This window comes from Nothobranchius furzeri, chromosome 17, assembly GCF_043380555.1.
Source record: "Nothobranchius furzeri strain GRZ-AD chromosome 17, NfurGRZ-RIMD1, whole genome shotgun sequence".
NCBI classification, from domain to species: Eukaryota; Metazoa; Chordata; class Actinopteri; order Cyprinodontiformes; family Nothobranchiidae; genus Nothobranchius; species Nothobranchius furzeri.
The window spans coordinates 32,346,737-32,360,307 of record NC_091757.1 but is presented as its reverse complement, the minus strand read 5'-3'; the positions used below and the strand labels follow the sequence as shown (position 1 = coordinate 32,360,307).

The 13,571-nt window shown below is 41.6% G+C and overlaps 1 protein-coding gene across 8 annotated transcripts in view; it reads left to right on the top strand.

The window, feature by feature from the left end:
* The window catches only part of fbrsl1 (fibrosin-like 1), a 356,228-nt gene that overhangs the window by 6,732 nt on the left and 335,925 nt on the right, over positions 1–13,571 (top strand). The window lies entirely within an intron of this gene.

Here is a 13,571-nt window from a genome sequence, read left to right as displayed (position 1 = left end):
CTAAATAACATCTAAATATATCCACAGTTGAACTAATATCAGTAGAATTTAATTATTTCATTAACATGTTCAGTAGTAAGCTGCTGGAAATGCTAATAATTCATTTCTACTGGTAACCATGGCATATCTATTGAATTGTGTACAGGTTGGAAAAATAATCTAGTCTAAATTGTATTCAAAGACAGAAGCGTTTGCAAATTACATACTACAACGACTTGCCATAGATGGTTGTGGTGTGGAGCAGACTCGTAGCAACCACAGACATATATGTGTAGACGCCCCGTGGACTGACGCTGCCTATTGGAGTTGCCGTAGTGGCCGTCCGCCATCTTTGATGCGTCTCCATTCGCCCCAGTTATCAAGCTTTTTCACAAAATCAGACACATCTGTGGAATGATAATTAAAATATAAACATAATTCAACAAAATAAGTGTTTAAAATATAAAATAGCAGGTAATCTAGAAAAGTCAGTAGTGATCCAACGGAATCTGTTTTCAATAGTGCGCTGGTTGTTGCAACCTTATGCTGCACTAAAACGGGCTTAGTTCCCCACACTGCATTGACTTTGGAGAGTGAGGAGACCCATCCAATATGGCGGCGACGCTGTTACGCTCTCCAACAAATTGGTGTGAATAAGTAAAAAAAGATTTGAGAAATTTAATGAATGGAACCATTTGAGGATTCCTTTCGGTCTTAGTTTTAACTAAGTAAATATTTTGTCTTGAAATAATAACCATATGATTATTTTATAGCTTTTTATCATGTTGTTGCTGAAATTTCCCCCTGATGGAGCAGAAGTTGCTGGATTGCAGTTGTTTGCTAGTCTGGGAGTTTTCGTCCAGCCTGTAGCTCAAACATGATCAGTTTCTAGTTTGGAGTAATCCTTAAAATTCCTAAAAATGCACTCTGAAAATCTGGTTGGAAAAAAGAACATCTGCACCAGAAGAAATTAACAGATGAATTCAATTAACCAAGTTATAACAACTAGATCCATTAAACCTAGCTGCTTAAAGAGTAATAAACATTGTTATAAGTTGTTTTGTTAAACATGTATTAATCAGTTTGGTGGAACCAGTTGACATAACTTGGTTACGTAAATTCAACACTTTATTTCGTAGAGTGTTTTAATGAAAACAGCAATCACATAGATTGTTCAGAGCTGTAGAAGTCACAGATTCAGTCCCTGAAACACCCACATCTGCTTACATTTAATATTACATTTGTAATCTCCTATAATCTGTTTTTCTTTTCTTTAAATCACTTTAGGAAGAGCATATCTCATTAAGTCCGTGTCAACTTTGGGTTACTGTCATTTCCTTTGAGCGCGTTTGCTTTTTACAGAGCTGTCTGCTTATGATCTGTGTGTTTATGGGTTTCCTCGGAGCACTTTGACTCTAAATGCCCTCCGTTAGCTGGCGTTGTTGATATTCCAGCTCTGCACTGATGGGATCAAACTCCCGGGATGAAGACGTAGCCCGTACTTGGTCTCCACTGCTCCTCATAACCCATTTCATCACAGCTGAAAGCAATTTGCTGCCACGGCTGCATTAGATTACGTCATGTTTATTTGCTTTGAATCCTCTGGTTTGTGGTGGAAAAGCGGCTTACCTTACCTGTGCAGACTCACTGCATCCACTTGGCCGCGGTGCTTTGTCAGAGGCATCTTGTAACGATTAGAAAAAAAAATGTTGGGGATGATTTAGTGATGATTCACACACAGGCAGCCTGCTTCTGTGGGCTTTTGGATGAGAGAAGGGGTTCAGCTGCAGTTTGTGCGGTATTATTTCTCTTATAGAGCGCAGCTTAGAAAATGTTTTGCTCTCTGCAGTGAGACAGCTCAATAAAAAGTGAGCAATTTAGACCATTTTATGAGAATGATCCACATTTGGACGCTGTTTGAGTTTCTGGAGGACCAATTTCCTGGACACTTCCTGGACCTTACAGCGCTGCAGTAAAACAATTAAAACTCAAAGCCTTTTAGAGGTGTCCCTGTGGGGATCAGGCTAGTGAGCAGATAATAAAACGACACAATTATCCATCTGTCACAGTATGAATAGTGTTTTATTTGCTTTGTTGAGTGTGTGTGTGTGTGTGTGTGTGTGTGTGTGTGTGTGTGTGTGTGTGTGTGTGTGTGTGTGTGTGTGTGTGTGTGTGTGTGTGTGTGTGTGACTATGGAGAGGCAAATCCCCACTCGTTAAGCCACAATCCTTCTGTTCATCTGCTTTAACATGAATTTACAGATTTGTTTGGGCTTTTCATTCCACAGTTTCTAAATTCACTCTAATGGGGATTTAAGTCGATTTAGTAACATTACAACCGAGCCAGGGTCAGGAGGCCAATAGGGCAGGAATTCGTGCAGAAAATGAGCTCATATGACAAAAGCTGTAGTCTGCGTTTTTATTCATCATGAGATGTTCTTCTTGCCCCCCACCCCATCCACGGCTGCATTTCCCTGCAGTTTTAGATGCTGAGCGTCATCTGCCGTTGGCCAGTAAGGCAGCTCTCTCCTGTGCAGGACGGGGAGATGAAGCTCCTTGCCCGGGGGAAGCTTGGAGGTCGTTGTTTTGGAAGCCGCGAGTCGCTGCTGTGCTCTCTCAGCCTGCGCGTTGCTACGTGGATCTGAGCCAGCTGCATTCCAGACACAAAGATGTTTTCTTACATTTTGTCAGATGCTCTGATGTCCTCGTGGGAGCAGCAGTAAAAGCACATTTCCACTTAAAATATTGACTTTATTGTTCGCACTCAGATAACACCACTTATTATTATCATCTACATTGAAGCTTACAGCTCAGCTAGCAGCATTACTTTCTGCAGATAAAAGAGTGGCACGCCGCCCCGGCTGCACCTCTGCTCAATTGAGCTGATATCCTTTAAACTCAGTGTCAGGATTCCTTTAAATTGGTTAGACTGAAAATTGTCTGACGATCCGATAATTTCACACCTTATTTGATGGCCAAGCACACTGTTACTGGGGAACACGGTGCAAACGGATCCTGACACAGGGAGCCTTTGCTGTGGAGAGATAGCTTGCCTCCATGGTGAGGCAGCAGATTTGTTGCAGGGGTTGCAGCAATTTTGCTTCGTGTTTTCACGCTCCCCTGACAGAGATAGCACTGTGCATCATATGCTGGGGCTGACAAACAACTCCGGCTTTAATTAACAAGGCAGCCCCCCGAGGCTCGGCTGCTCATTGGCTGTTGCGTCCCACAGAGAGCGCTCTCTTAACGCTGGTGGGACATCCCCGGGCCTCAGCTCTCTGTCACACGCAGTAGGCAACAGTGTGGTTGATAAATGCACAGTCACGTTCACAAGCCTTTACACACACACACACACACACACACACACACACACACACACACACACACACACACACACACACACTAAAACCTCGTTCATGCTTCTGTTGAAACCATCGACCGGTGACCCAAATAGATCCACTCAACATGAATCTGGTGTGGAAGGGTGATGATGTGGGTCTGGAAGGACTACCGTCACCAACAGCCAAACCTTGTGTCAAACATGGACGTTGTGTCTACACAACAATACAAAATACATGTTTTTCCTGTTCTGTGAAACAGCACCTTCAGTATGAGAAGTATGGAGCGTTTAGTGGAAAATAATCATGATTTTCCAGTAAGGTTCTTATCTCTGTGGGCTGTGAAAAGCTCAAAAACCACGAGTTTCAAGTTCTAACATAATTCCCTGTGCTGGCACTGTGTAATAATGACAATGTACATATTCACACTAATTTCCCTCTGGGATTAATAAAGTATCTTTGAATTTGAATATTGCAATTAAGTCTAAAAAGTGTTACACTCTAATTTGTATTGCAATGTCGTTACCAATCCTTCCCAAAGCTGTCTCTTCAGAAGGTTCTAGACAGCTATTTGTAATGTTGTGAAAGAAAATTTGTCTTGCAAATGATTTAAGCATGTTCAAAACTCCAATTATGTTAGAGCAGGGCTCTGCAACACTGACAAGGAAGCAGAGGGGTCCTGCACCCGCCGATGACGTCGTCATCCTACAGCAATATCACTCGGCCAAAATGTATTGCATCTCTTTTAGATTCTGTTCTTTTACATGTGCTTTGGACAGAGTTTAGCAGCTTTGTTACTAAATTCATATTTCTTACTGCCTAAATGAATTTGAACGTGGTAACGTAACTTCTGTAGGTCATTGTGATGTCATCGGCAGGCGCAGGACCCGGCCAGAAGGAAACATGCTGTCTAACATGGTGTCCCAATTTCTACGGTTATATGCTACAAAGCTACCAATATTTAATTTTATTAATTTTCAAAGTTTCTATGGATATTTCCAGAGATTAATGGTGAAAAACTACACATTGTCTCTTTAAAGAATACTTTTCTCATCAGACTTGATCGTAGGCCTAACTAACTAAAGTCACACATTAACTGGTAACTGCAGTTTTGTTTGCAACCTTGACTCAAGATGGTTAAAGCAGCATAAATTGATCTGTTTCTACTAGTGGGTCCTAATTACATTTGAATCTAACACCCACTCATGTTTCATGCTACTCAGCTCAGTTTGTCGATTCGCTGCATACAAATGTGCCGATAAAGGCAGCCATGAACGCCGTTAGCAAGGAGTTGTTTTTCAGCCGTGTTCGTGTGAAAGTATTTACCAAAAAAGAGCTTTTGTGTGACATAGTTGCTGCTCTTCCAGGAAACAAACAATTAATTTTTGGTTTGTTTACAAGAAAACTTTTCATCCCTCGGCTAAGACGACTGCAGAGAAAGCCACAGACTGAGCACACAGGCGGTGCCAGCTTGTTCTTGACAGTTTCTGAATAAGTGGTGGAAATGCTTCCAAGCCATTTCTTCAAAATATTTTCTAGTGATCTAGTGTTAATAGATGTATTTGTGTTTTTCTTAATTTGTAAAGGTTGAGGAAGAGTTGGATTTGTGCCGGCTTTCCCTGCTGAGACCTCTCTGCTTTGAAGTACGGTCAGACCCAATCCAGCAGCCTTTAGAGAGGATATTAGTCAGAATATGAGCCTGTTTCTCTCAACGGCTTGTGAGGAATAACTGAGACACGGATCCACTATCTGACACATATTAAGTGGCTCACAGAAGCATGTGTGTAGCTTGGTGCGTACATATAGATCCATTTCCTGCCTGTCGTCCTGAGCCGTCTGCCTTCTTCCTGTCTCACTGCTTGTATGGTGGTGAATGACAGGAAGTTATTATCCTGTGATTAAGATGCTGTCTGTGATCCCACGATGGATTATGGGATGCACTGTTAGAAGGTTTGCTTCGTAATTATCTTCAGCTGATTTGCCCCCCCCCCCAATTCACCTTTCACAACCCAATTCCAGTTCCTCACCAGAACACATTATTAAGCAATGTTAACAAGACTCTTTTCATTTGAGCAGGAAGAAAATGGACTGATTTGGATATAAACTGGCTGTAATCATATTTGTCAGTCAGCTGAGGCATTTCCCAGCCCTGTGATTTTTTTGTTTATATATAATGCAGTACTTGGCCACAGACACTCTGAGTGAATGACTAGCAGACGAAGGCTGTGAAGGATTTACCATAAAAATAATGAAAGCTAAATAGAGAGGGCAGCCTTTAAGTGGCTCATTAAGTAATGGCTGTTTTCCCTTTCAGCCGCGTCCTTCGCTGACGGAGAGGAAAGCGGGAGCTCCGAGAGCCTGGCTTGCTTCAGCCTTCACATCTCTCAAATCCCTTTCCGACATGTTGTTTGCGTGCGAGTGCAGGTCTTACCTTTTCTTTTCCAGCCTTGGACCCATTCAGCACAAAGGTCTGGTGACTGCCATGACTGTGTTGTGTGTGAATGTGGAAAAGTTTTCAATAGGGATTCCAACTGAAGTCTCCTGCAACCAGTGATGCTAACTTACTAGAATATAGATTTCACTTCCGAGCACAAAACGTATTTTAACATAAAACCACAGAAACTCTGAAGCATTTGCCGAAGGATCTGATTTATCATCATCGCACCTGGAACCGTTTTTAAATGTTGTTGAACCTTTTTTCAGGCATGGCAAACTTATCATTACTTCTTACCATCGAGAAACAGCCATACAACGGTTAGCTGCTGTTATTGTGGACGGGTTCCTTTCCACCAGCTGCGAGGTGTCACGTTTTCGACACGTCCCAGAAGCATAAGGACATGTTTATGTTTCCAGTCTATTTTTTTTACACTCTATGCATCCAGAACACGTCAAACACCGAGGATCAGATCAGACCAGACAGAAAGTTAAACACTAAATGCGTGTAAAACAAATGGAAACTTTCAAAATAAAGTCACATGCAGATTTCCTGTAGCTTAATTTGTAACAAACACAGTCTTTCTCCTTGCTTGTTATCGTGTGAACTTCTGAAACCATGCGTGGTGTTACAATTCTCCCATAATTTTATGACCAGCTATTTGATTTTTCATCAAAAATGACCAGAAGTTAACTTTTAGCTTGCAGGCCAAACTTCTTCATACAGGTCAATCTGACACCATGGTGCCGATATGAAGAAATGAACTTGAGACAATATTCTTAACAAATCCTTCGGGCACACTTGTGGTCAACAAAAGACCCGGCCTAGATTGACCGAGTGCGTCGGGTCCTTTGAAGGAAGCAGCCCCTGAATTTGGACACAGTCTGTGACACGAAGAGTTATGGAAGCATAGAGAACAGCAAAAAAGCTGTGTATCTAATGAAGTGGCCAGTGTGCGTGCACGTCATGCATGCAGCAGTAGCATGATGACCTTGATGACAGATGGAAACAAAATAAAAATGTAATTTTCTGTATGTTCAAGCTTATAAAACAGTTGGTGGCATTCTCCAGGAGACTTAATTGCGCTGCTGCAGCTGTCAGCTAAAACGCTTCCATCACACAAATACTTTTAATAAACCAACACGTTGCTTTGCTGTAAATATTTATATCAAGCTAACAAGCACGCTTCCATTCGTCAGACTCAGTGGTGGTGAATGGAAGCAGATGAAAATATTGCAGTCGGTCTTGTCAAGCTACGACAAATCAGGGATTTCTCTCATTTATCGGCTCAGCTACTCGGGAGGAAAAACACAGATGGGTTGCATAAAAATCAACTTTGGATAGAGTTGGTGTTTATTTTTGTGTTACTCAGACAGGATTGATTTACATTTTACCCAGTGCTCACCGATCATTGGTATCGACAATAGGGAATGCTACATTTTCAGTAAGTCAGTGGGATTTATTGTGTTTTTCTGGTAGTTTAAACTCCCTGAAATGAATTTCCAGAGACAGTGTGGGGTGGCAGAGCATGACCATACAACCCTTTACCCCACAACTCCTGTAAACCTTTTAGTAAAACATCAGCTGTTTTTCTATTCAATTCAAGTTTATTTATATAGCCCCAAATCATCACAAGAGTCGTCTCAAGGCACTTCACATAGTAAACATTCCAATACAGGTCAGTTCATTAAGCCAATCAGTAAAAAGTTTCTTATATAAGGAACCCAGCAAATTGCATCAAGTCACTGACTAGTGTCAGTGACTTTACAGCAGTCCTCCCACTAAGCAAGCATTTAGCGCCAGTGGAGAGGAAAACTCCCTTTTAACAGGAAGAAACCTCCAGAGGATCCTGGCTCAGTATAAGCAGCCATCCGCCACGACTCACTGGGGATAGAGAAGACAGAGCACACACACACACACACACACACACACACACACACACACACACACACACACACACACGCACGCACGCACGCACGCACGCGCGCACGCACACACACACACACACACACACACACACACACACACACAACATATATACCAAGTAATATTTCTGTAGTTATATTGTGATTTCATAGTAAATATTCTATTTGTTGAGAGATAAACTTCATTGTATTTATCCTAGTGAATCTATAATTAAATGGGTAAACTAGTAGTAGCACATTCAATGTCAAAAAAAAGTAAAGTGTTGTTATCAGGAGAGGGAGAATGTTTAAGTGGTTAGAAACAGTGTTCAAGCCGATGGCCCCCTCCGTGAGGCCACCACAGCTCAGCAGAACACCATAGTAGCCTCTTCTGGATTTCTATCAGATTTTTCTCAGAGATTATTATAGAAACATGACAAGTATTTGCTATTTAGTCCTAAATAAAAGTAAACAAATCACTTGTTGCATGTTTTACATTATGTAGTTTAGGGCTGCACGATATTAGGAAAACCTGCGATATTCGATAACAGTGATTAATATCGGATGACGATATTACTTGCGATAAATGAAAACTTTACTCAGGAACAAAAATAATCAAAAACAAAGAAATAAAAAAATGACTAAAAATCATAAAAATGAGAGAAGCTAAAGATGTGAGGAAAGGGGAAAAGAAAAGGAAATCAGTGGATCCCGGGAAAAGCAGAATCAGCAGAAAGAGCAGAACAGAGCTAACTCAGGTGTTTGCTAACCATCAGAGTGCCGTCCACCTCGGGGTCGGGCATCTAACCTATGAGAACCATCCAGTTGGCCAAATAGGTGAGGAGCTCTATTTGATTTGTTAAAAGAACATCATGCTTTCACATCGACAGAATGCATTATGTGTAGCAACCATTTGAGCTGACCATTCATGATAATATTTATCTGTTCTTTGCGATATGTATATTGTGCATGCTGATATTGTGATAACGATATATTTGCGATATATTGTGCAGCCCTAACGTTGTTTTATATATGTGTTATGACATCACCTTCATCCCGCCTCAGTGAAAGTGATATGTGTGTTACTATGTCCAACATAAGTGTCTCGGTGGAGTGACACACTCATGACTCGATCAGTTACCATTTGAATAATGGAGCGCAGTGCGTGTCTGTCAGGGGCACAAGCATCATGAACCAGCGTTCCAGGTAACTGGAGCACCTTTCATATGGAGTTTGTCCCAGAATGCCGCAGAGCTAAATACCAGTTCATGTTTTCCAGTTCAGTTTTGAAGCTTACTGTTGGTGGTTAGTGATTTCAAGTATCGTAGAAATTAAAACACCACAGGACGGTGAAAATCGCTGCAGCTTGGATAAAACTGGCTTACATTTAGGAGACCACTTCAGATCATCTGGTTTAAGGCTTTTGGGATCCTCAAAGGATGATTCAGCAACATGATCATGCTGACGCAAACCTCCAGTTAGCAAAAACAGTTTATTAATCATCCTCCGGTCCATGTGGTCATGTTTGGAAGGAGGGCCTCGTTTTCAAAGGCATGACTCACACAGTCGTGACATAGCACAGAGTCTTTCTGCATGTTTCACTAAGAGATCGCTCTTGGTGTGAAAGTAATTAGCGTTAACAGTTGTCGACATGCTCCTCTGCTACCAGCACTTGCTATCAATCCCAGCTCAGAGGGGAATTGTCTCTTTAGACCAAGTGATGCCGACAACAGTTGCTCAGCACCCTGTCTGAGTTATTATGCAGTGATATTTGAGGCTGTGGTTTATTGAAGCTTATTGTTTGTTGATATGTTGATTGTGTGTGTGCAGGAGAAGCCAAATAAGGACTGCTGCTGCAGTGTTTTTGTTTGATAGCCTTGGCAGCCGTACAGCAAACCTCAGCCAAGATAATAGTGCTTAGATAAGAGGCTGGTTATGCAACGTGGAATTTCTGTTTCCCACTGCCATTTCTGCTCCGCTCACCGTCTGCAGGATTTCTGCCTGACAACTCTGGTTTGAGCTGCCATGCTTGGCTTTCCTGTCAAAACGAAGCTCACGCTCTCCAATCTGCACTTCACTGGTTGAGTCTGAACCAGTGCAGGAGTTTGTCAACGCTGACGCTCTGGGTGAGGCAGGGCTGGTGTTAATGGTTGTTTATGGGTGAGATCCTCTCATAATTCAGCTGTGTGACTGGTTTTGATTTGATTGTATTTTCTGGATTTGACTAAATCATTCAAACAAATTTTCTGATTTTTTATGCTTGTGTTAGACAAAGCTAGTATATTTTTAAATAGAAATGTACATGAAAGACCATTATCTTCAGTGGAATTGAATGAAGCCGTGTAATGCCTCAAAGTCCCTGAAAACCATCAGAGTCCCGCGAATACCCCCCTTTTGCCACGTCTCAGTGAAACACAATAAACTCCATTCCCTCCGTGTTGGCGTCTGTCAGAGTCCAAGCCCCCAGGCCGGGTTCTCCCAGCTGACCGGCTTCAGTCTTGGACCACATTACCCAGCATGCCCCTCGCGGGGATTCCCTCCATGTTGCACCTGCGTCAATCCATGTCTATATATGGAAGACGCCACACCAGCTCTTCACTCAGTCATCGTTCCACCGTGATCCATGATCAGAGTATTCCAAAGCTACTACAGCTAAACCTCCACCTTTCCTCCTCAGACCTCATCCGTCAGCCTTTCCAGTACCGCTTTCAGCCAACCGTATGTGTAATAAAAGCTCTTACTCCAGAACCCAGTTTTCGAGTCTGACAGCGTCAAGCTCAGACATTTTATTGGTGAGTGGCCTCGTATCTTCAGGCACCATAACTCAAACAAATTCTTTAACCTTGGGTGTTTCTCAATGTCAAGGCGCCTGGCCTCGGCGCCTTGCTTACAAGGACACTGTCCTTCCTTGGTCAAAGAAAACGGTTAACTGGAACAGACTTGCATCACGTGACCGCGGCTTCCATGGCGGTCACGTAACGTCATGTGACATGGGAGATAACGTTATATTTTATACATATTAATTTCAGTATAAATATATACATTTAACTTTTTAAATTGTGTATTTGTTTATGTTCAATTTATAAATGAGTTACTACTACCCGCTAGCCAACGAAGCTACAGCTACTAAGCTACTAACCAACCATAGATAACTTCTTTGGATCTAAAAATACATTTTTAATTAGTTGACCTACTTTTAAACTTGAAAATTGTCCCAGAAGCAGCTGCTGACTTCTGATCCGCCGTCCTTTTGAAAATACTGCGGTGTATTCTGGGTAATTTTTGACCAAGGCTAGGCTACAAGACACCTCCCGTGTATCCTTGCTCAGCTAGTTAAACGGCTACCAAATGGAGAACACGCGCCTCGGTAGAACATGAACATTGGAACATGTCTTGGCAGCTCCTGATAACGTATCTCCTCGGCAACCGGGGCAGGGCCAAGACATCAAGGCAAGGTTCCTTGGCATTGAGAAACACCCCATCTCTACCACATTCCTTGTTCCTGCTCTGACTCTGCAACATCTTCCTTTCATTTTCTCTTGATGTGCTTTCTTATTACGGGGGTCACCTGAGTGATCTGCTGCTCCTGCATAGAAACAATCTACAGTTGATCAAATCTGTAAACATACGTTTAAAAAGGTGTGTTAGGATACAATAATGGAAGCCTGTTAGCTATCTTATTTAAGTATTGAAGGAACTGTGGCTGGCTATGCTGATCTATATCTTCGATTGGTCTAAAATCAATGCTGCAGAGATGTTGTGTAGCATAAACGACAGACCTGACGGGGCTGTTTGTGCAGTAATACAGTCTGAATCTGGGTTAGTTGGATCCCTGGACACATAGCTGGAGCTGACAGGTAAAGGTCATACTTGTTTTTCTGGAGCTCTGCTAACATCAGGTGGAACACTTGCAATGATAACCAAGTTTCACTTTCTTTTTGTGATCATTTAAAGTGAATATAAAACACGAGGTATACACATTTATGTTTGTATTCTCCTGGTTAATATTTGATGTGATTTAGACCAGTTTGCAGAATGTTTGGGGATGAGAACAGCAGGTAAACTAAAGGCATCAGAAAAGAATATTGATCCGTTGGTGGGAAATGCCCCCCGATGTTAGAAGCCTTCTGTAGAAGTCAGTAAAAACAGGTTTTATCCAAAATATGAAAACTCCTGATCGGAAAAATATAACTGGAGACTACAAGTTAGTGTAATGTATGTGAGAAACATAAAAATAAGATGTAGCAGCATATAATTATATAAAATAGAGAAAAAACACCTTGTTGAATTGAGCTCAGTTTTTACGCTTCTGTGGAAATCATCATCACTATTGAACAGACCCAACTTGATGCCGGCTCAGAGACTCTTTCTGAATCTTGTGAATGCCTATAAAAGTCAGCATAGAAGCTGTGTGCTCAGCAGTGTGAAAAGGAGGAATGTGTTTGAAATGAAACAGGATATAAGAAGGGATAGGTAACATGGCTGGTGCAGTAAAATCTGCAGGGACACGTTAAGCTCCGTCACCCGGAGTGATCGGACTCACACATCTGTCAAAGAGCTATAGTCAGAACTGGTCCATTTTCTTTTTGCTGAAAGCACGTACATCCTTTTCCTTTTTTGTTTACCTAATCTGCAGCTTTTTCACTCACACATCAAAGGTAATAAAATGCATCTGCTCCTCTTCTGCAAACAGGCCACACAGCTCATTTCAGAGGGGCCATTTTGTCAGTGGGTCGGAAACGAGGACATGCACCTTAGAATTGGCAGGGCTTTACCCAAGGCGTGGAATGAGATCAAAATTACACACACACACACACACACACACACACACACACACACCCTCGGAGCTTGAGCACAAGGCCAGTTGTCGAGTCAATAAAGAAAACAGGCAGTGTGCAGGAGGGAGAGAACATAAACAGAACTCTGCCAGGCTTCTGTTTGCATTCCACATCTCAGGACTGCGTCGCTCAGCAGCAGCTCTAGCCCCGACTACTTTAAATATCACACTGTTCGTAGACACGGTATCATTTACAGTTGTGTTTGGGGTGTTTGATTTTTATATTAATGCAACACTTGTAAAGTTCTAGACCACCTTAAATATTCACATTCAATCCTAGTTTCAATCCATTTATTGTTGCAGATTATTTACGTGGATTTTCTTTCTTTTCAGAGTTTGTAAAATCTCAAAATCTGTCCATGTTTATATTAATCAGCATGGAACTTGCATGTGTAATCCATACGTTGCTTTCACATCTGGGATTCAAGGGCAGAGAAATGCATTTTGCAGATGTTCCAATAAAATCTGTAGAGGTCATCATTTATTAAAAGGAGAACTGTTGGTGAACTTTATTGATGGAGGCAGTGGGATGTCTGCTTTTCAGCTGGTGTCTTTAGTTACTCAAGGCCTTTCTGGGTTTCTGATGGAGAAATGAAAACATTGCCATTATTTATCCATTTGATGTTTGGGTATACATACTGGACTTTAGAGAGGTGTTTGAAGCAGGTTTCCTGGGTAATGTTTAAGAACAATTAATATTCATCCTTATGTTGAAAGCTTTCAAATAACCTCAGTTTGTAGAAACAGATATTAGTTGTGACTGGATTGACATGCAAACGGCTAGTCTAAGCAGGACATGGAAACAAGAAGATTGCTGCTGTCCTAAAACAAGAGAAAAATAATCACAAGGGTATTCAAACACATCTTACAAACATTTATGCTGCTGTAACTGAATCATTTCACAGATATTTATACACAATTCAGTGGTTATTTACATGAGACATTAGGAGTGTTAGCTAGTGCTCGCTAGCTTTTACTTGTTGTCAAACTTTAGTCATTTTTCCTCTAATCTGTCACAATTTTTTCAAGGAATGTTGTGATAGTAGTAATTCTCTAAAATGCTCTGTTCTGCAGCTTGAC